Here is a 20,824-nt window from a genome sequence, read left to right as displayed (position 1 = left end):
GGTCTAGGCCCGAAACGTCAGCCTCTCTGCTCCTATGATGCTGCTTGGCCTGCTGTGTTCATCCAGCCCTGCACCTTGTTGTCTAAGGAGTTCATGGAATTTTTTTCAAATTAATTTTTATAGCAATAGGTTCTAGAGATAAGTAGAGAGCAGGCAGTATGGGATCTGATAGTGAGCATTGAGATCAGTGAAGGCGCTTCCAGATACCAGTGACTATAATATGATTGAATTTTACATTCAGTTCGAGGGAGAGAGGAGTGGGTTTAAAACTATTTCTTAAAATTTAAATGAGTGTAATTATGAGGCCCTGAAAGCAGAAAATATCTAAAGTAAGTTGACAAATTAGATTAAAGGATAGGTCAGTAGAGATGCAGTGGCAGACATTTAAGGGGATGTTTCAGCATATTCAAAATGGATATACTCCAAAGAGTCTGAAAAATTCCAAGAATGGACTCACCATCTGTGGTTAACCAGAAATGTTAAAAATAGTATTAAAAAACACATAATTGTACAAAGACAGGCAGCATGTCAGAAGAGTAAATAAAACATACCAAACAGCAGAGATGCTTGAGTGAGCTGCCGTGTAGTGAGCAAAAGGGAACCAGTAGATGCACTGTACTGAAGTTTCTAGAAGGAATTTGATAAAAAGTCATATCAAAGGTTGTTATGGAAAATAAAACCTGTTGGTGTAGGTGAAAGCACATCAGTATCTATGGAAGATTGCTTGGTAATAGGAAACAGAGAATAATCATAAGTAGTTTTGTTTTCAGGTTAGCATGAAGGAACAAGTAGTGTGTCATAGGAATCAGTGCTGGAAACTCAACTGTTTACAATTTATGACTTGATGAAGGGATGGAAGGTATGTTGTCAAATTGTCTGATCACATAAAGATGGATATGAAAGTAAATTTTGAAGAAGACATAATGAGGCTGCAAAGGGAGATTAATTGGTTAAGTAAATTGGAAAATGTGGCAATTAGAGTATAATATAGAAAGTTGTGAAATTGTCCATTTTAAAAGCAAGAAAAGAAAGAACCATCTTTTCTAAATAGTAGAGATTGCAAAGCTTTAAGATGCAGAATAATTTGAGTGCTATGTAAATACATCTTATTTTCCTGAGTGTTTTATTACTTGACAATTAACTGCCAATCGAGGCATTTTGAATCACAGGTCATCTCTTCACTGCTATATACAACCTCCCAGAACAAAATCTCTTCTAAATGACACATGGTATTATGCATTGCCAAAGTTTTGGACGTTCAGAAGAATGGCCACTCTGGTGTTTTCACAAATAACCACTTCTGGTATCTTGTGATATTTTCTGCCTCCACAAGTATGTGATATTGAATAAGATAGTTTGCTCCTCCAAATCTTCTATGCCTTTCTTTTGTCTTGGGTCATCTAATAATTAGTGATAGAGGTACATCACCATAGAATATCTACAGAAGAGACACTTTGAAGATAACAAAAAGGTTTGTTGCATGAAAGCAATAAGTAGGACATTTGGTCAGGCATTATTGAGAACTAGGTGTCACTGTTTAAAAACCAGGGATCATGCATTTGAAACAGATGAAGTGATTTCTTCTCTCAGAGGATCACGAGACTTTGACAATGTCTTTCTGAAAAGGTTATGTGTTGTATATTTGGATTTTCAGAAGGTTTTTGATAATACCCTTTATAAGAGGTTGCAGGCAAAGTTAAAACACATGGAATAGGATAATATATTAGCATAGATTGAGAAATCATTGACAGGCAGGAAACACAGACTGAGAATAAATGGGTCCCTTTTTCTGTAACCTCATGGCCTAGCGTATCCCCCCTCAACCATTACCATCAAGCCAGGGGAATAACCCTGGTTCAATGGAGAGTGCAGGAGGGCATGCCAGGAGCAGCAGCAGGCATACCTGAAGATGAGATGTCAACCTGGTAAAGCCACCAAACAGGACTACTTGCATGCCAAGCACCATAAGGAGTGAGTGATAGACAGAGCTAAGCAATCCCACAACTAATGGATCAGATCTAAGCTCTGCAGCTCTGCTATAACCAGTCTTGAGTGGTGGTGGACAATTAAACAACTCAGTAGAGGAGGACGGTCCACAAATATCCCCATCCTCAATGGTAGAAGAGCCCAGCACATCAGTGCAAAAGATAACACTGAAGCTTTCGCAGCAGTCTTCAGCCAGAAGTGCTGAGTGGATGATCCATCTTGGCCTCCACCATTGGTCCCCACCATTACAGATACCAGTATTCAGCCAATTCAATTCACTCCACGTGATATCAAGAATTGGTTGGAGTCACTGGATACTGCAAAGGCTACAGGCCTCGACAACGTTCTGGCAATAGTACTGAAGACTTGTGCTCCAGAACTTGCCGCTCCCCTAGCCAAGGTGTTCTAGTACAGTTACAACACTGGCATTTAGCAGACAATGTGGAAAATTGCCCAAGTATGTCCTGTATGTAAAAAGCAGGACAAATCCAAACCAGCCAATTACCTCCCCATCAGTCTACTCTCAATCATCAGTAAAGTGATAGAAGATGTCATCAATAGTGCTATCAAGCAGCACCTGCTTAGCAATAACCCACTCAGTAATGTCCATTTTGAGTTCTGCCAGGGCTACTCAGCTCTTGACCTCATTACAGCCTTAGTTCAAGCATGGACAAAAGAGTTGAATTCCAAAGGTGAGTTGAGAGTGATAGCCCTTTATATCAAGGCTGCATTCGACTGAGTGTAGCATCAAGGAGCCCTAGCAAAACTGGACTCAATTGGAATCCGGGGGCAAACTCTCTGGTGGTTAGAGTCATAGCTGACACATAGGAAGATGGTCATCATTGTTGGAGGTCAGTCATGTCAGCTGCAGGACATCTCTACAGGAGTTTGTCAGGGTAGTATCCTAGGTCCAACCGTCTTCAGCTGCTTCATGAATTACTTTCCCTCATCATAAGGTCAGAAATGGGGATGTTCACCAGTAATTGCACAATATTCAGCACCATTCATGACTCCTCAGATACTGAAGCAGTCCATGTCCAATGCAACAAGATCTGGACAATCTCCAGGCTTGGGTTGACAAGTGGCAAGTAACATTCATGCCATACAAATGCCAGGCTATGACCATCACCAATAAGAAACAATCTAACCATTGCCTCTTGAAATTCAGTGGTGTTACCATCACTGAATGCCCCACTGTCAACATCCTGGGGATCATCATTGACTAGAAACTCAACTGCTCTCACCACATAAACACAATAGCTACAAAAGCAGAACAGCGGCTAGGAATACTGTGGTGAGTAACACACCTCCTGACTCCCCAAAGCCTGTACACCATCTTCAAGGCACAAGTCAAGAGTGTGATGGAATACTCACCACTTATCTGGATGAGTGCAGCCCCAACAACTCTCAAAAGCTTGACACCATCCAAGACAAAGCAGCCTGCTTGTTTGGCACTACATCCACACTCTGCACCACGGACAAACAGGAGCAGCTGTGTGCACTACCTATAAGATGCACTGTAGAAATTCACTAAAGATCCTCAGACAGCACCTTTCTAAAGCACGACCGCTTCTGTTTAGAAGGACAAGGGCAGCAGATAAATGGGAACACCACGTTCAAGTTCCCCACCAAGACACTCACCATCCTGACTTGGAAATATATCGCTGTTCCTTCACTGTCACCGAGCCCAAATTCTGGAATTCCATCCCTAATGGCATTGTGGTCAACACACAGCAGGTGAACTGCAGCGGTTCAGGAAGGCAGCTCACCACCACCTTCTGAAGGGCAACTAGGTACAGGCAATAAATACCAGTCAACCTGCGACACCCACATCACACAAATGAATAAATTAAATTAAAATAAACGAATAAGGGAACCAATTGCAACATTTCCAAGTTTGTTGATGAGACAGAAGTGGGAGGGATTGTGCATTGTTAGGAATATGCAAGGAGGCTTCAGGGTAATTTAGATATGTGGATTGAGTGGGAAGACACAGGGCAGATGCAGTACCATATGGATAAATGTGAAGTTGTAAATTTTTATGAGAAAAATAGAAAGTAACACAATTATTTAAATGGTGATACATTGTGAAGAATAGATGTACAAAGGGATCTGGGCGCTTTTGTGCACCAGTTAATGAAAGTAGACAGGCAGGTGCAGCAAGCAATTAAAAAGGCAAACAGTAAGTTGGCCTTCATTGCAAAACATGTTAGGTTCAGAAATAAGGATGTCTTACTACAATTAAACATGGACTTGGTGACACAACACTTAGAACATAGAACTGTACAGCACAGGAACAGACCCTTCGGCCCATGATGTTGTGCCAAACACGATGCCAAATTAAACTAATCTCCTCTGCCTGCCCTTGGTCCATATCCCTCCACCTTGTATATTCATGTGCTTGTCTAAAAGTGTCTTAAACACACCTATCGTATCTGCCTCCACCACCAGCCTGGTAATGCGTTCCACATTCCTACCACACTGTATAAAAAACTTGCTCCTCACATTTCTTTTGAACTTTCCCCCTATCACCTTTTAAGTACATGCCTCCTAGTTTTAGACATTTCAACTTTGAGGAAAAGATTCTGACCGTCAACCCTATCTATGGATCTTATCATTTTAAGGACTTCTATCAAGCCTTCCCCTTGGTCTCCGCTACTCCAGTGAAAACAACCAGAGTTTTTCTAGCCTCACTTATAGTTCATACCCTCTAATCCATGCAGCATCCTCTCCTGCACCCTCTCCAAAGCCTTCACTTCCTTCCTGTAATGTGGCAATCAGAATTGAACACAGTACTCTAAGTGTGGCCTGACCAAAGTCTTCTAAAGCGGCAACATGCCATCCTGACTCTTATGCTCAATTTCCCAACCAATAAAGGCAAGCAAGCCAAGTGGCTACTTTACCACCCTGTCTACTTGTGTGGCCACTTTCAGGGAGCAATAGACTTGATCCCAAGATCCCTGTGTACATCAATGCTGTTCAGGGTCCTTCCATTAACTGTACACTTTTCCTTAACATTTGATCTCCCAAAGTGCAGCATCTCAAACTTACATGAATTAAGCTCCATCTGCCATTTCTCCACCCATATCTGTAACCGATCTATTTCCTGCTGTATCCATTGACAACCTTCTACACTATCCACAACACCACCAATCTTTGTATCATCTGCAAACTTACTAACTCATCCATCTACATTTTCATCCAAGTCATTTATATATTCACAAACAGCAGAGGTCCTAGTACAGATCCCTGGGGAACACTACTTGTCACAGACCTTCAACCTGAAAACAAACCTTCCACCATTATCCTCTGCCTTCTATAGGCAAGCCATTTCTGAATCCTTGCGGTCAAGTCATTTGGATTCCATGCATCTTAATCTTCTGGATGAACTTGCCATGAGTGCCCTTGTCAAAAACCTTACTAAAATCCAAGTATACAACATTCACTGCTCTACCATCATTGATCACTTTTGTCACCTCCTTGAAACATTCAATCAAGTTAGTAAGACATGACCTGTCCTGCACAAAGCCATGCTGATTGTTCCTATTTAGGCCATGTACCTAGACTTTCACATGCAGTTTGCCTCCCTCTCTCAGAAATGATACACTTACTATAGAAGGATTGCCAGGTCAAGTCACCATAGTCTTACCAGACCATAGGGCTGCTGTCTCATTAGAGAAAGATGACTTAACCTAAGGATCACCGCACTTCAGATGAGGGGAGAGGTTAAGAAGGAAAGTCCTTCATGGTAATCTTAAGCAGTGCGAGTATGCAGCCCATCTGTTGGTACCACACTGCTTTGCAAACCAACCATCCAGCCAACGAGCAACAGAAATTCACTAGGCTGATGTAAGGACAGCAGGAGAGTTGAATGAGGTAAGTTTGGTTTGACTATATTCACTCATGTTTAGAAGAATGAAAGATGATCTGCAGGACTGGATAGACCAAATGCAGGGAAGGATGTCTTCCCTGGTAGGGAAATCCAAAACTAGGGGACATAATCTCAAAGATATGGGTTAGACCATTTAGTATTGACATGAGGAAAAAATTCTTCACCGATGGGGTAATAAACCTGTAGAATTCTCTACCACAGAAGGCTGTGGAGACCAAGTCATTGAACCTATTCAACTAATAGAGTGAGAAATTTCTAGATATTTAAAGCCATCAAGAGGAATGGGGAGAAAGTGGGAATATGACATTGAGGTCGAGGATCAACTATGATCCGATTGAATGGTGGATCAGGCTTGAAGGGCTGAATGACCTACTCCAGCTCCTAGTTTCTGTGTTTCTATAATTACAAGAACCTTTGGGAGCTTCATCCAGATTTAGTATAGGTACACCTGCCACAACTGAAAACTAGAGTAAAATTCCTTATTTGCGCCTGTAGATGTGTGACATCAGTAGAATGGGTGGAGTCATTACAAGATGAACATTAACAATTTTGAAACCTTCATTTTGTATAATAGTCACAGACTTAGGATATCTCCAGAGATGTTGCAAGATCTGCTGAGTGTTTCCAGCATTTTCCATTTTTATTTTCTTAGATCTGTGTGCCCTTGTCCTTGTACTGTCAACAATCTTTCTTCATCTGCCTTACTTTAAACCTGTAATAATCCTTTGCACCTCTGTCAAATTAACCCTCAATGTCCTTTGCTCCAAAGTAAACAATGCCAGCTTTTCCAACCTAATTTTGCAGCTGAAATCCCACATGTTGAAACTATTTTGGCAAATGTCACCTCAACTCTCTCAAGAAGCCTCTCAAACGTCATAAACGTGAGTGCCCAAACAGAATATTATAAAAGTTCAGCATAACCTTCTTACTTTGCACACTATAGCTCTATTTACAAAGCTCAATCCATATGCTTTGCTGGCTACATTCAAAATATATCCTCCCACCTTCAAAGTTCTGTAAATATGAACCCTCAGATCACACTACCCCTGCAAACTCTTCAGAATTGTGTAACTTATTCTATATTATTACCCTGTATTCCTTAAGATAAAGTACATCATCTCACACTTGTGGTTAAGCCATATGAGAGTCCTTCTGCTTCAAATAATACCTTACTTTCTTGGGTTCCAGACATTTTTGTTTTTGTCCTCCTCCTTCAAGTATAACATGTAAATAGAATTCCTGTTGCGCTAAGGAAATTTATAGAAACTGAGAAATAACTAGCTTTCCTTGAAACTTCTAGTTAGAGTTCCCTAAGCAGTCCTGAAAACTTTACCATCTTTCTCACTTTCCTGATCAAAATTGTCATTTTTCATGCAGCTACTATCCATCTCTTTTAATCATCAAGCATTTGGAATGCAGTATTTCAAGCCAGAATAGCCTATACATATGGTATGTGACAAGTGGAACTGAAGGAAATAGATGTGCAGACCTGAGGGATGTCATCTCTAAGCTTTACGTTTTAATTACATTTATATGGTAATGCCTGTTTATGGTTCAATGTCTCAGTTTCAAACCAACCTGAAATCAGAAATGTGGGTGATGTATAACTGGGTTGAAGACCTTATATGAAAGATCTACACAACGTTACCTGTGTTAAAAGTTGGAATTAGGCGCACATTGTGTGAAATGTAAGGGAAAATTCATTATTAGACATTACAATTAAAACAATTCCAAAGAAACGATCACATTGGTATCTGCTCATGCAGTAGTTTTTTTTTTAAAACCAGAATTTGCATATTCTTTGGAAATTACACAACTAATACAAAACATTCAATGCAGTCGTTCTATCCTGTTGTCAGCACATCAGTAACTGAGTCTCTTGTGGTGACTGTATATTCTTTTATTCCATTATAGTAAAACCATATCATCTTTTTATTTTAAGAAAAGACCTGATCATAATTGATAAAAGATTTGTGATTTTTCTCATTGTTCCTGGCATAGGAATGTGGCTGTCAACACCTGTTCCACATTGCCCTTGAGAAGGTGTTGTGAGCCTCTTCAAATTACTACAGTCCATGTAATATAGATACACTCATGGTTTTGTTAAGGGGGGCATTCCATGTTCATGACTCAGTGATGGTGAAGGAATATTGACGTAGCTCCAAAACAGGATGATATGTAACATGGAGGTTATCTGACAAAGGGCCATGTTCCCATGCTTCTGTGGTCCTAATTTGTTTGGGCAGTGGAAGTTGTGGGTTTGAACAGTACAGTTGAAGAAATGGTGCTAAATTGCTGCAGTGCATCTTGTAGAATGTTATCTGCTGCTATTGTGTCCCAGTGGTGGAAGAAGTGATTAACTAACATAGTGTATGTTATTTCAGGCAGTAAGGTTGAAAGAGTGAATTGATACTATGCAATAAGCTCTGCCTATCAGGATGCAAAGGACTACACTATGGAGGAGCTAACCAGTCTGTTTTTTACCAGACATAACAAGGTGTAGAGCTGGATGAACACAGCAGGCCAAGCAGCATCAGAGGAGCAGGAAAGCTGACGTTCGGGCCTAGACCCTTCTTCAGAAAATTTTTTTTTTTACGAGTTTAGTTGTTTGAATGCTGAGTCCTATGTGGTATGAATACAACATACAGCAGGATAGCAGCATGTGGGCAGTACTGTCTCATACAACATACATTCATGGTCTTCTGAAGAAATTCTCACCTCTATAAAACCTCCAGCCATCTAAGGAGAAAAAAAAAGAAACAAATTACAGTCAGGAATGCTTGACTGAAATCCTGAAAATATCAGCAGCTTTAAAGCACACACAGGCATTCAACTTCTTTGAAAGCAACAGCCTGTAGGTAAAATGACTGTAGTAGTTGTACTAAGCCTGCCTATAGAAGCTCAAAGCAGCTCAAAGTAGTGAAAATTCTGAAAAAAATCTGAAAATCCCTGAGTATCTTGTTAAAACTACCAGAGGATCTACTTATCAACAAAACAACACAATCAATATTGGATACTCGAAGTCGCTTGGAAGAAAGGTGAAAATTCTTACATTAAAGAAAAATTATAGGCTGAGAAGACAAGAAATTGTTTAAGATGCTATATTTAATAAACGAGCATTGTAATACTCCCTTAAAGTTGCTGGAAAAACTTCAAAAGATTATTTTTCAAAAAGGGCACTCATCAAGAAATTGATAAACATTTCTTCAATTCAACAAAATAGAATGGAAACGTCAAAGGCAGAACAAGAGTTTATTTAATATTGATTCGAATTAAAAGCGATATTTTTGTGCAATCAAAAATGGCTTTAAACTAGTTGTACAGTGCAATGCCATTTTTTCAAATTTAAAACAATACAAATCTCTTGGAGAACAAGCAGGAAAGATGTCATGCATTCATATTGTTAAAAAGGGTGTAGTACACACTGAAAAAGGGGGGAAAATGGCACAAATTATCTATCTTTTCCTTGATCTCAGGGGGGAGAAAAAGTGAAAAAGAATATCTTCAATTTACAGCATTTAAATGATCCTAAACACTTGATAGAAAATATCAGTCGAAATAGAAGGATAATACCGGAATATTTAGAAAATTTTCACCTTTTAGTTATCAGATATTTAAGACATTTCTGAAAGGAAAATAAGAAAATAGAAGTAAAAATTTTCATTAAAACAATAAAGCATCTTAATTATAAAGCTTTATTATCAATTCATCTTCAGTATCCGGTACTTTTTAAAAAATTAATAAAGATTTAAAATAATTGCTGAAGGAGACTCCACATTTAAAGCAATTAGAGTGATTATGCAATTTAATTGATTCTATGATAAAAAACATCAACAGCTCTTAAATAAATCATTTTAGTAAGAGAAGTAGCAGTTAAATACAGCAACAACGAAGCCAGATCTTCAAGCAGATTTAAAATCACAAATACTTCAGAGAGGGAAGCAAACTGGACTGGATGGAAGAGGCAATTCATCAGATACATGATTGCTTTCAGGACTATAGAGGATGCCCAGAGAAGACCAGGCAAACACACTTCTTCAGGCCCAGTAGCAGATAAAGTTTTAAAATAACAAAATGTCAGGGAAGAGTCAAACCTGTTTTGTATACTGTAGAAGCATTTATTAAATAAATTAAGAGCCAATCCTATAATAGGGAGAGCAAGATTTAATTGAAGAATGCAGTTTCCAGGAGAACCTGTTGATAACTATATTAATGATATTTATACATTGTTAGAAGGTTGTAGTGATGTTGAGTTACAACAGGAAGTATTTCATTACAGAACTATCGTCGAATTTCTGAACCATTTCTTTCAGATGTGTTAAAATTAAGAGGATCTATCTTAATGCTAAATCTGAAAACAGCACAAGAAAATATGGAAACTGGCTCAAGAAGACCATCAGACTTTGTCAGCTTTCTAAGGTACAAAAGCATTATGTGATAAATCAAAATGAAAAAAAAATTCAAATCCTTTGCTGCTAGAATACATTGTTTCAGACTGTGGAGTTTGAAAAAAAAGCACACAAATAGAAAACGAATATCCAGCTGTATAACATCAGTGCAGTGGGACATTTTCACTTGCAAAAGTCAAATACAATCTTTGAACCGAAGAACTAATAATGCTTACTTGCACAGAGGTTAACACCTGTGCTAATATCATTAGAAGAAATCCCAGACTACGAAGACATATCTTCAGTAAACATGTGGTGGTATATTACCTTTTGAAAGATGCACCTCAACCATTCAGAGGAGCAATAGGTGACTCAACTGAACCAGATGTGACACAGATCATGCAAGTTAACAATCATCCAAATAATGTCAAACTTGGCATGGAGGTGCAAGTTACTGCATTTTCTGAAATCAGTCCTTGGTTGAAGAGAATTAAGTGTGGCATGATGGCTCAGTGGTTAGCACTGCTGCCTCACAGCACCAGGGACCCAGGTTCAATTCCACCCTTGGACGAGTTTGCACATTCTCCCCGTGTCTGCGTAGGTTTCCTCCAGGTACTCTGGTTTCCTCCCACAGTCCAAAGATGTGCAGGTTAGGTGGATTGGCTATGCTAAATTGCCTGTAGTGTTCAGGGATGTGTAGCCAAAGTCGGTTATAGGAGGATGGGTCTGGGTGGGATGCACCAAGGGTCAGTGTGGACTTGTTGGGCCAAAGGGCCTGTTTCCACACTGTAGGGATTCAATGATTCTAAGTTCTAACTTGCTGAAAGAATACCCCATGGCGTACGTAGAACTCCATTCAAAATCAAAGTAATGCTGAGAGTACTCTTAAAATAAGAGACCAATACAGTATGGCACAGATATACATTGTCAGAAACTATCACTTCTATGCAGAAAAGCATGCTTCACTCCTAAAGTTCTAGAGTATGGTTGAAGAACCTGAACCAGCTTAGAAGGCAAATACCAGAGATCTATGTAACTTTACTTAACAAGGGGAAGACTTCACAGGTCTCAGAAGAATGTTCACTGAAGCCAGGAAGAAATATGCACCATTTACAATAATAACGTTGATGTCCAACAACTCTTCCTGACTAAGAGATCAGAAAATAGTGTGATTTCACAGGTTTGGAAGAATTATTCAATTTCCCTCCAATTGCAATTGAATCTTCAATATTTGAACATTGGATATAATTGACATCACCATCAGGAGTTAGTGGTAGACTCTTGATTCAGTCAATTCAGCTGTTTAAAAAGAGCAATACCAATACAGGTTAGCCAGCATTACTCTCTGTGATTGACTCTGATAAAATGTTAATGTTATCCGAATGAATATATGAAAGATTGAAGCAATCATATGAAAACTCACCCCAGAGAGCATCAAAAATAGAAGATTACTAATTTCAACAACATTGTCATCTTCTCTGATATGGTTTGAGGAAATTAAATATCCTCCAATGGAGAGAAATATCTAATTTCATCATGAACTAGAACATGAACTCTACAATGAACATTTGGGGAATCAGCGATGCGCCAGACTTTCAGTGTAGCAATAAACTGAGCCAATCTTTGTATTCATTCACTCATGGGACATGGGCATCGCTGGCAGTCCAGCATTTATTTCCTGTCTCTAGTTTCCTTTGAGATGGTGTTGGTGAGCTACCTTCTTGAACTGATGCAGTGCAAGTGCATAGGTTGACCCACAATGCCCTTAAGGAAGGAATTCCAGGATGTTTACCAGCAACAGTGAAGGAATATTTCTGAGTCAGAATGGTGAGTGGCTTGGAGGGAAACTCTCTGACCTGCCCTTGTAGCCACTGTTTTTAGGTGGTGAGTCCAGTTAAGTTCCTGGTCAATAGCAAACCCAAGATGTTGATAGTGGGGGATTCAGAGATGGTAACCCACCATTGGATGTAAGGTGCAATGTTTAAATAGTCTCTTATTGGTGATAGTGATTGTCTGGCGTTTTTGTGGTGCAACATTACTTGCCACTTGTCATTCCATACCTGAATATTGTCCAGATCTTGTTGCATTCGAACAGGGACTGCTTCAGTATCTGAGGACTCACAAATGATGCTGAACATTATGCAGTCATTATGATGCAGAGAAAGTCATCGACGAAGCAGCTAAATATAGAATCATAGAATTCCTACAGCGTGGAAGAAGGCCATTTAGCCCATTGAATCCACATTGAACCTCCAAAGAATATCCCATCCAGACCCACCCCCTCTCACCCTATCCCTGTAACCCTGTATTCCCCATGGTGATTCCATCTACCTTGCATGTCCCACTATGGGAAATTTAGCACAATTCACCTAACCTGTACATCTTTGGACTGTGGGAGGAAACCAGAACACCCAGAGAAAACCCATGTCGACAAAGAGAGAACGCACAAACATCACACAGACAGTCACCCAAGGGTGGAATTGAAACTGGTCGCTGGCACTGTGTGGCAGTAGTGCTAACCACTGAGCCACTGTGTTGCCTACGGTGATTTAGCCTATGATACTACCCTGAAGAACTACTGCAAAGATGTCCTGGAGCTGAGATGGCTGACTTCCAACAGACACAACATTTTCCTATGTGCCAGGTATGACTCCAACCAGCAGAGAGTCTGCCCCTTGATACCTTTTGATTCCAGTTTTGCTAGGGCTTCTTGATGCCACACTTGTTCAAATGCAACCTTGATGTCAAGGTCTGTCACTCTCACCTCACCTCTGAAATCCAGCTGTTCTGTCCATGTTTGAACCAAAGCTGTACTGAGGTCAGGAGCTGAGTTGCCCTGGTGGAACCCAAACTGGGCATCACTGAGCACATTATTGCTGGGCAGGTGTTGCTTGATAGCATTGTTGATGAATCTTTCTTCTTCCAGCAGCAGAAGAAACAGGCTGATATGCTCGAATAGGTTGATGTTAGGACGGAGGATGTGCGAGAAATTCTAAAAAACATAATGATAGATAAGTCCCCTGGGCTGGATGGGATATATCCAAGATTACTACAGAAAGCGAGGGAAGAGATTGCTGCACCTTTGGCGATGATCTTTGTGTCCTCACTGTCCACTGGCCTAGTACCAGATGACTGAAGGGTGGCAACTGTTATTCTCTTGTTCAAGAAAGGGAATAGGGATAATCCTTGGAATTACAGACCAGTCAGTCTTACTTCTGTGGTGGGCAAATAATTGGAGAGGATTCTGAGAGATAGTATTTATGATTATTTGGAAAAGCATAGTTTGATTAGAAATAGTCAGCATGGTTTTGTGAGGGGCAGGTCATGCCTCACAAGCCTTACTGAATTCTTCGAGGATGTGATAAAGCACATTGATGAAGGTAGAGCAGTGTACGTGGCATATATGGATTATAGAAAGGCATTTGATAATGTTCCCCATGGTAGGCTCATTCAGAAAGTAGGGAGGCATGGGAGTCAGGGAAATTTGGCTGTCTGGGTACAGAATTGGCTGTCCAATAGAAGACAGAGGGTGGTAGTAGATGGAAAGTATTTAGTCTAGAGCTTAGTGACCAGCGGTGTTCCACAGGGATCTGTTCGGGGACCTCTGCTCTTTGTGATCTTTATAAATGACTTGGATGAGGATTTGGAAGGGTAGGTTAGTAAGTTTGCTGATGACATGAAGGTTGGTAGAGTTGTTGATAGTGTGGAGAGCTGTTGTCTGTTGCAATGGGATAGCAACAGAATGCAGAGCTGGGCAAAGAAGTGGCAGCTGGAATTCAACCCGGAAAAGTGTGAAGCTGTTCATTTTGGAAGGTTGAATTTGAATGCAGGATACAGGGTTAATGGCAGGATTCTTGGCAGTGTGGAGGAACAGCGGGATCTTGGGGTCCATGTCCATAGATCCCTCATAGTTGCCACCCAAGTTGATAGGGTCGTTAAGAAGGCATATGGTGTGTTGGCTTTAATTGGCAGGGAGATTGAATTTAAGAGCCATGAGGTTATGCTGCAGCTCTATAAAACCCTGGTTAGACCATACTTGGAATATTGTGTTCAGTTCTGGTCGCCTCATTATAGGAAGGATGTGGAAGCTTTAGAGGGGGTGCGGAGCACATTTACAAGGATGCTGCCTGGAATGGAGTGCAGGTCTTATGAGGAAAGGTTGAGGGAGCTAGGGCTTTTCTCATTGGAGCGAAGAAGGATGAGAGGTGACTTGATAGAGGTGTACAAGGTGATGAGAGACAGAGATAGAGTGGATAGCCAGAGACTTTTTCCCAGGGCAGAAATGACTATTACAAGGGGGCATAATTTTAAGGTGATTGGAGGAAGTAGTACGGGAGATGTCAGAGGTAGATTCTTTACACAGAGAGTGGTGGGTGCATTGAATGCACTGCCAGCAGTGGTAGTAGAGTCAGATACATTAGAGACCTTTAAGTGACTCTTGTATCGGCACATGGATGATAGTAAAATGAAAGGTGTGCAGTTTAGTTTTGACCTTAGAGTAGAATAATAAGTCGGCATAACATCGTTGCCTGAAGGGCTTGTACTGTGCTGTACTGTTCTATGTTCTATGTGTGTTCTACTGCTCAAGGCCCTACTTTTTATTGTATAAGTCCTGCCCTTTTCTGTTTTACCAAGTGCAAAGTATTTATCAAAATTAGACTGTAGGCTCTTGAGGTGGAATATGAGGTGCTGTTCCTCCAGTTTGTGGATGGCGTCATTGTCTCACCGATGTGGTCTCCAAGCGGAGACTCAGACACAGTTTTTTAGAGCATCTGCACTCTTCTACACGACAAACAGCATCTTCTGGTCACAAAACATTTTAACTCTCCCTCCTATTCCCTGGGTGACATGTCCACCCTGGGCCTCCTCCAGTGTCACACGCCACCTGCAAACTGGAGGAGCAGCACCTCATATTCTGCCTCAGGAGCCTACAGCCCGATGGCCTAAACGTGGATTTTACCAGTTTCAAAATCTCCCCACCCCGGCCTTATCCCATGACCAACCTTCCCTCTCATCCCCGCCTCCTTGACCTGACTCAACCTGTCCATCTTCTCTCCTACCTATCCGCCGCTCCTACATCACTGACCAATCCCTATCACTACTACATGCCCTCACCTATCACCTTCCCACCTATCTTCCCCAGCCCCACCCCTCCTCTCTATTTATTTCTGAGCTCCCCTCCCCATTTCTGAAGAAGGGTCCCGACCTAAAACGTAAGCTTTCCTGTTCCTCTGATTCTGCCTGGCCTGCTGTGTTTCTCCAGCTCCACACTTCATGATCTCTGAATCCAGCATCTGCAGTTCTTGCTATCCCACTTATCAGACATTCCTTTATCTGCAAGCAGTCTCCTCCAATCAACTTTTGAAAGTTCTTGTTTCATACCACTAAAATTTGCCTGACTTCAATTAAAAACTACAATTTTTAATGGAAAGCTTGTCCTTTTTCATAACTACTTTAAAACAAATAGAATATGATCACTTGACACAAAGTTTTATTTGCTCCTATCACGTCAGTAACTTGCTCTGTCTTATTACCCAAGAGAAGGTCAAGTTTTGCTCCTTCTCAAGCAGGAACATTTGCATATTGATAAAGAAAATTTTCTTGAACACATTTAACAAATTCTCCACCATCCACACATTTAACACCATGGTAGCCCCAGTCAACTTCTGCAAAATTAAAATCAAAATTAAAATTATAATCACCTCTATGGAACTAATTTCCACAGAAGGCTATGGAGGCCAAGTCATTGACTGTTTTTAAGACAGATGGACAGATCCTTGTTTATTAGGGGATCAAAGGTTATGGGGAGTAGGCAGGAAAATCTGTCTTTCAACGTCAGCAAAACTAAAGAAATGATCATTGACTTCAGAAATAAATGAGGAGAGCACACTTCCGTCTACATCAACAAAATTAAGGTTGAGAGAGTGAAGACCATCAAGTTCCTCGGACTGATGATAACCGATGAACTGTCCTGAACTTCCCACGTAAATGGGACAGTCAAGAAGGCACAATAACTGCTCTTCTTCCTCAGACAACTCAGGAAATTTGGCATGTCCAGAAGGTCCCTCACCAACTTCTACAGGTGCACCATTGAAAGCATACTGTCCTGGTGTATAATGGTCTGGTATGGCAACTGCTCTGCCCAGGACGGTAAGAAACTACAGAAGATGGTGTGCACAGCCCAGACCTTCACAGAAACCAACCTTCCATCCATGGACTCTATTTACACGCTTGCTGCCGCAGAAAGGTGGCCAACATCATCAAAGACCCATGGCACCTTCTATAACGTCTTCCGTCAGGCAGAAGATACAGAAGCCTGAACACATGCACAAGCAGGTTCAGGAACAGCTTCTTTCCGGCCGTTATCAGATTGTCGAATGGACTCCAAACTCAAATAATGTAACCTGTCATGTAACCTGTATGCCTCTAAGTCTTTTTGATCTGTATTTTGCTTGCAGTGATCTGCCTGTACTGCTCATAAACAAAGCTTTTCACCGTATTTTGTACATGTAACAATAAATCAATCAATCAATCTAGAATTGGGTTGAGAAACACATCAACCATGATCGAATGACAGTATAGATTTGATGGGCCAAATAGCTTCATATTACTCCTATATCTTTTGTTCTTATGGTCTTTTATTACCTTCATTTATACCTGGTATACATTGCTAATCCTCCTTTACTACCATTATCAATTCCCTTGTCTTTTGCTCTGGGTGCTCTAATACTCTGTTTCACTTGCTCATCCTCTGCCTCTGCCAACAGCATAAAAACTATTTTCCAGTCTTTTTCAGTTATGAAAAAGTGTCATACAGGACTCAAACATCAACTCTGTTTCTTCACAATGCTGCCAGAACTGCTGAGTTTCTCCAACGTTCTGATTTTATTACAAATTTCCTGGAAATATTATAAATTTCCAGCATCCACAGTATTTTGCTTATATTTTATTGAACCTTAGTGTTAGTCATCAGTCACTTCCACAAACTATAAAGTCACGGTTTCAGCAAACATCTTAACTAAATAAGCGTAACTGGAAAACGTAGAATGTAAAACTGTGCAGCACAGGAACAGGCCCTTTGACCCACAATGTTGTGCCAAATATGATGCCAAATTAAACTGATCTCTTCTACCTGGCCTTGGTCCATATCCCTTGTTGCATATTCATGTGCTTATCTAAATGTCCCTTAAATGCCCCTATCGTATCTTCCTCCACCACCACCCCTGGCAGCAAATTACATACTCCTAGCACTCTCTGTGTAAAAGAAAAATGCCCCCATACCTCCTTTGTACTTTCTCCCTCCCACCTGAAATGCATGGCCCCTAGTTTTAGACATTTCAACTCGGAAAATGATTCTGACCGTCAACCAGATCTATGCATCTCATAATTTTATAGACTTCTATCAGGTCTCATCTCAGCCTCAGGCACTCCAGAGAAAACAATCGGAGTTTTTCTAGACTCTCCTTATAATTCATACACTCTAATCCAGGCAGTATCCTGATAAACCTCATTTGCACGCTCTCCAAAGCTTCCACAAGCTTTGTGTAACATAGTGACTGGAACTGAATGCAGTACTCTGATTGTGGCCTAACCAAAGCCTTCTAAAGCTGCAAATTGACATCCTGACTCTTGTACTCAATTTCCCAACCAATGATGGCAAGCATGCCATATGCCTTCTTCACTGTCCTATCTGCTTGCTTTGTCACTTTCAGGGAGCTATGGACTTGAACCCCCAAGATCCCTCTGTGCAGCAATACTGTTCAGGGTCCTTTCATAACTGCATACATTTCCTTAACATTTGATTTCCCAAAGTGCAGCACCTCATACTTAGATTAAACTCCATCTGCCATTTCTCTGCCCATATCTACAACTGACTGATATGCTGTATCCTTTGACAACCTTCTACACTACCCACAACTCCACCGATCTTTGTATTGTCAGCAAACTTACTACCCCACCCATCTATATTTTCATCCAAGTCATTTATATATATCATAAACAACAGAGGTCCCAGCACAGATCCCTGCAGAACACCAGTAGTCGCAGACCTCCAGACTGAAAAGCGACCTTCCACCAGTACTCTCTGCCTTCTATGGGCAAGCTAATTCTGAATCCACGCAGCCAAATCACCATGGATCCCATGTATTTTAATCTTCTGGATGAGCCTACCATGAGGGACCTTGTCTAGACCCTTACTAAAATCTATGTATGCAACACCCACTGCTCTACCCTCATAAATCACCTTTGTCATCTCCTCAAAAAATTTAATCAAGTTAGTAAGACATGACCTGCCCTGCACAAAGCCATGCTGACTGTCCCTAATTAGGCCGTGCTTTTCATAACATGTGTAAATCCTATCCCTAAGAATTCTCCCCTATAGATTCCCAACCACCGATGTGAGACTCACCAATGTAAGAATCTCACACAATTTGTACTCTGACTATTTGTTCTAAGTATCTAGCAGTTGCTCTCCCACTATTGCAAGAGGCCTCATCTGTCCATGAATCCTTTTTCAGACAAGCCTCTCTACCTGATACTAATTATCCTACTAGCTGTTTTACCTCAGAAATGAAATCTTAAGTAATTTCCAATAAATGGACTTATAACACCAAGCTATTCATTCATTGTCTTTGAATTTGATGATTATGCATTTATGTTAGGTATGTAACTAATTTTTACCAGACTGCTTATTCTCCTGTTCTCACACAAGATTAGCACATGACAGATATTGACTGGTTTTGGAGCATATGAAGACCACTTCAAAAACTGCCCTGCTTGCATTATGTAGGGATAGACTTGCTTATGAGGCAGAATGCAGCATGTCAGAAGGGATGAAGGCAAGGGCCATGACCTATGGAAGCTTTCAGCAGAACCCCCACTGCCGTCATCTCTGTTAGGGCCCGAAACCTACTCAGTAGCCAAGAATGAGAGTGCTTGGCATTCCACATTGAGCTCTCCCTCCAGTCTATTAGATTCTGTTTCAGTAGAGGAGGGCATGAGCAAAGGCCTTGAGAAATCATGGCACTCTTGCTAAATATAGACTTCTGCTTATTCTTAGCAAAAGTGGACACCACCTCTGGAAATTGACAGATGCCCACAAATATTCCACTGCCATATCATTGAGGCTAGCTGACCCCTTCCTACTGCCTTCTAGAAAGATGACATCTCTGCATGTCCTTACTGCTTTCAGGAGTACCTATAGGAATAGGTCTGTGAACTGAGTGCAGACATCTCATGCCTTCCCAACGTTCTTCCTCTTTGTTTCTGGCTCTCACTAATTTTATAGTGTTGACTTTTTTTGTGCTGCTGGCATCCCTTTAACTAAAGATCCTTCATTGCTGTTTCAGTATTATCCCATCACTTCACCTAATTGGGCGGGAAACCAAGAGTCAATTTCTCAATATGTTAGGTCTGACAAAGTGTTCTTGGAAGCAATTGGAAGCTGTTCAAGAGGTTGTGTTCACTATCCAGAAATAAATCTGTCATTCCTCCAGGGACTAAGATGGTAAGATTCTGCCCAAAATGTCAAGTAATTGTGAAGTAATTTACATTCTTAGGTATTCTTAAGATAATGAATTGATTCTTTGACAAATAAGGATATTTATAAGAGTGACACCAATGTGGAAAGGAAAGTCCTAAATATAACTGCCATACCCAGCCCAGACAGATTTGTGTTTAGGTTGGATGCTTACTTTACTCCTGTCTGTTTTTGGATTACATCGAAATCAACAGTGTAGAATTCAGCAGCATGGCATCTGGCCAGAGTATGCATATTCTTTTGGTCACTAAGTTAAAATTTGAGTCACATTAATGACATAAAAAATTCTGGAGATTTATTTTTCCTCAATTGATAAAAGTCACTATGAGTAAGCATTCGCCACAATTAGAGAAGAGGAAATCTTAGTTGAGATGAAAAGAAACACATTATTCAAATAATTAGAAGTTAAAAAGAAAATTCAATGAAGTAAAAGCTGAGTGCAATTAACATTTTTGGCAGAGGGCTTATTTGATGATAAGAACATTAGAAACAGGAACAAGTGTAGGCCGTTCAGCTCCTCAAGCCTGCTCTGCCATTTAGTAGGCTCATGCTGAGCTGACATTCCTCATGTCCACTTTGCTGCCCATAACCTTTGAATTTATTTATTTCAGTCTTAAATATACACAAGGACTCTACCTCCACAGATCTCTGTGACAAGACGTTCAAAAGACTCAACCTCTGAGAGAAGAAATTCCCCCTCATCTCAGTCTTAAATTGTTACACCTTTATTCTGAGACTATCCTGCCTGGTTCTAGATTCCACCGTGAAACATCCACTCACCATTAACCCTGGCAAGGTCCCTTATGAATTGTATGTTTCAATGAGATCATCTCTCATTCTTCTCAACTCCAATGGTTAGAGTCCCAACTTATTCAACCTTTGCAAGATAATCCCTCCATACGAAGGATTATCCTACAGGAACTTCTCTGAACTGTCTCCAATGAAATAATATCTATCCTTAAATATGACCAAAACTGCTCACTGTACGCTAGATGTGGTCTCACCAGCACCTTGTACAGT

This window comes from Rhincodon typus, chromosome 4 (assembly GCF_021869965.1).
Source record: "Rhincodon typus isolate 14 chromosome 4, sRhiTyp1.1, whole genome shotgun sequence".
Taxonomy (NCBI): domain Eukaryota; kingdom Metazoa; phylum Chordata; class Chondrichthyes; order Orectolobiformes; family Rhincodontidae; genus Rhincodon; species Rhincodon typus.
The sequence above is the reverse complement of the archived record's forward strand: the minus strand, read 5'-3'. Positions refer to the sequence as shown.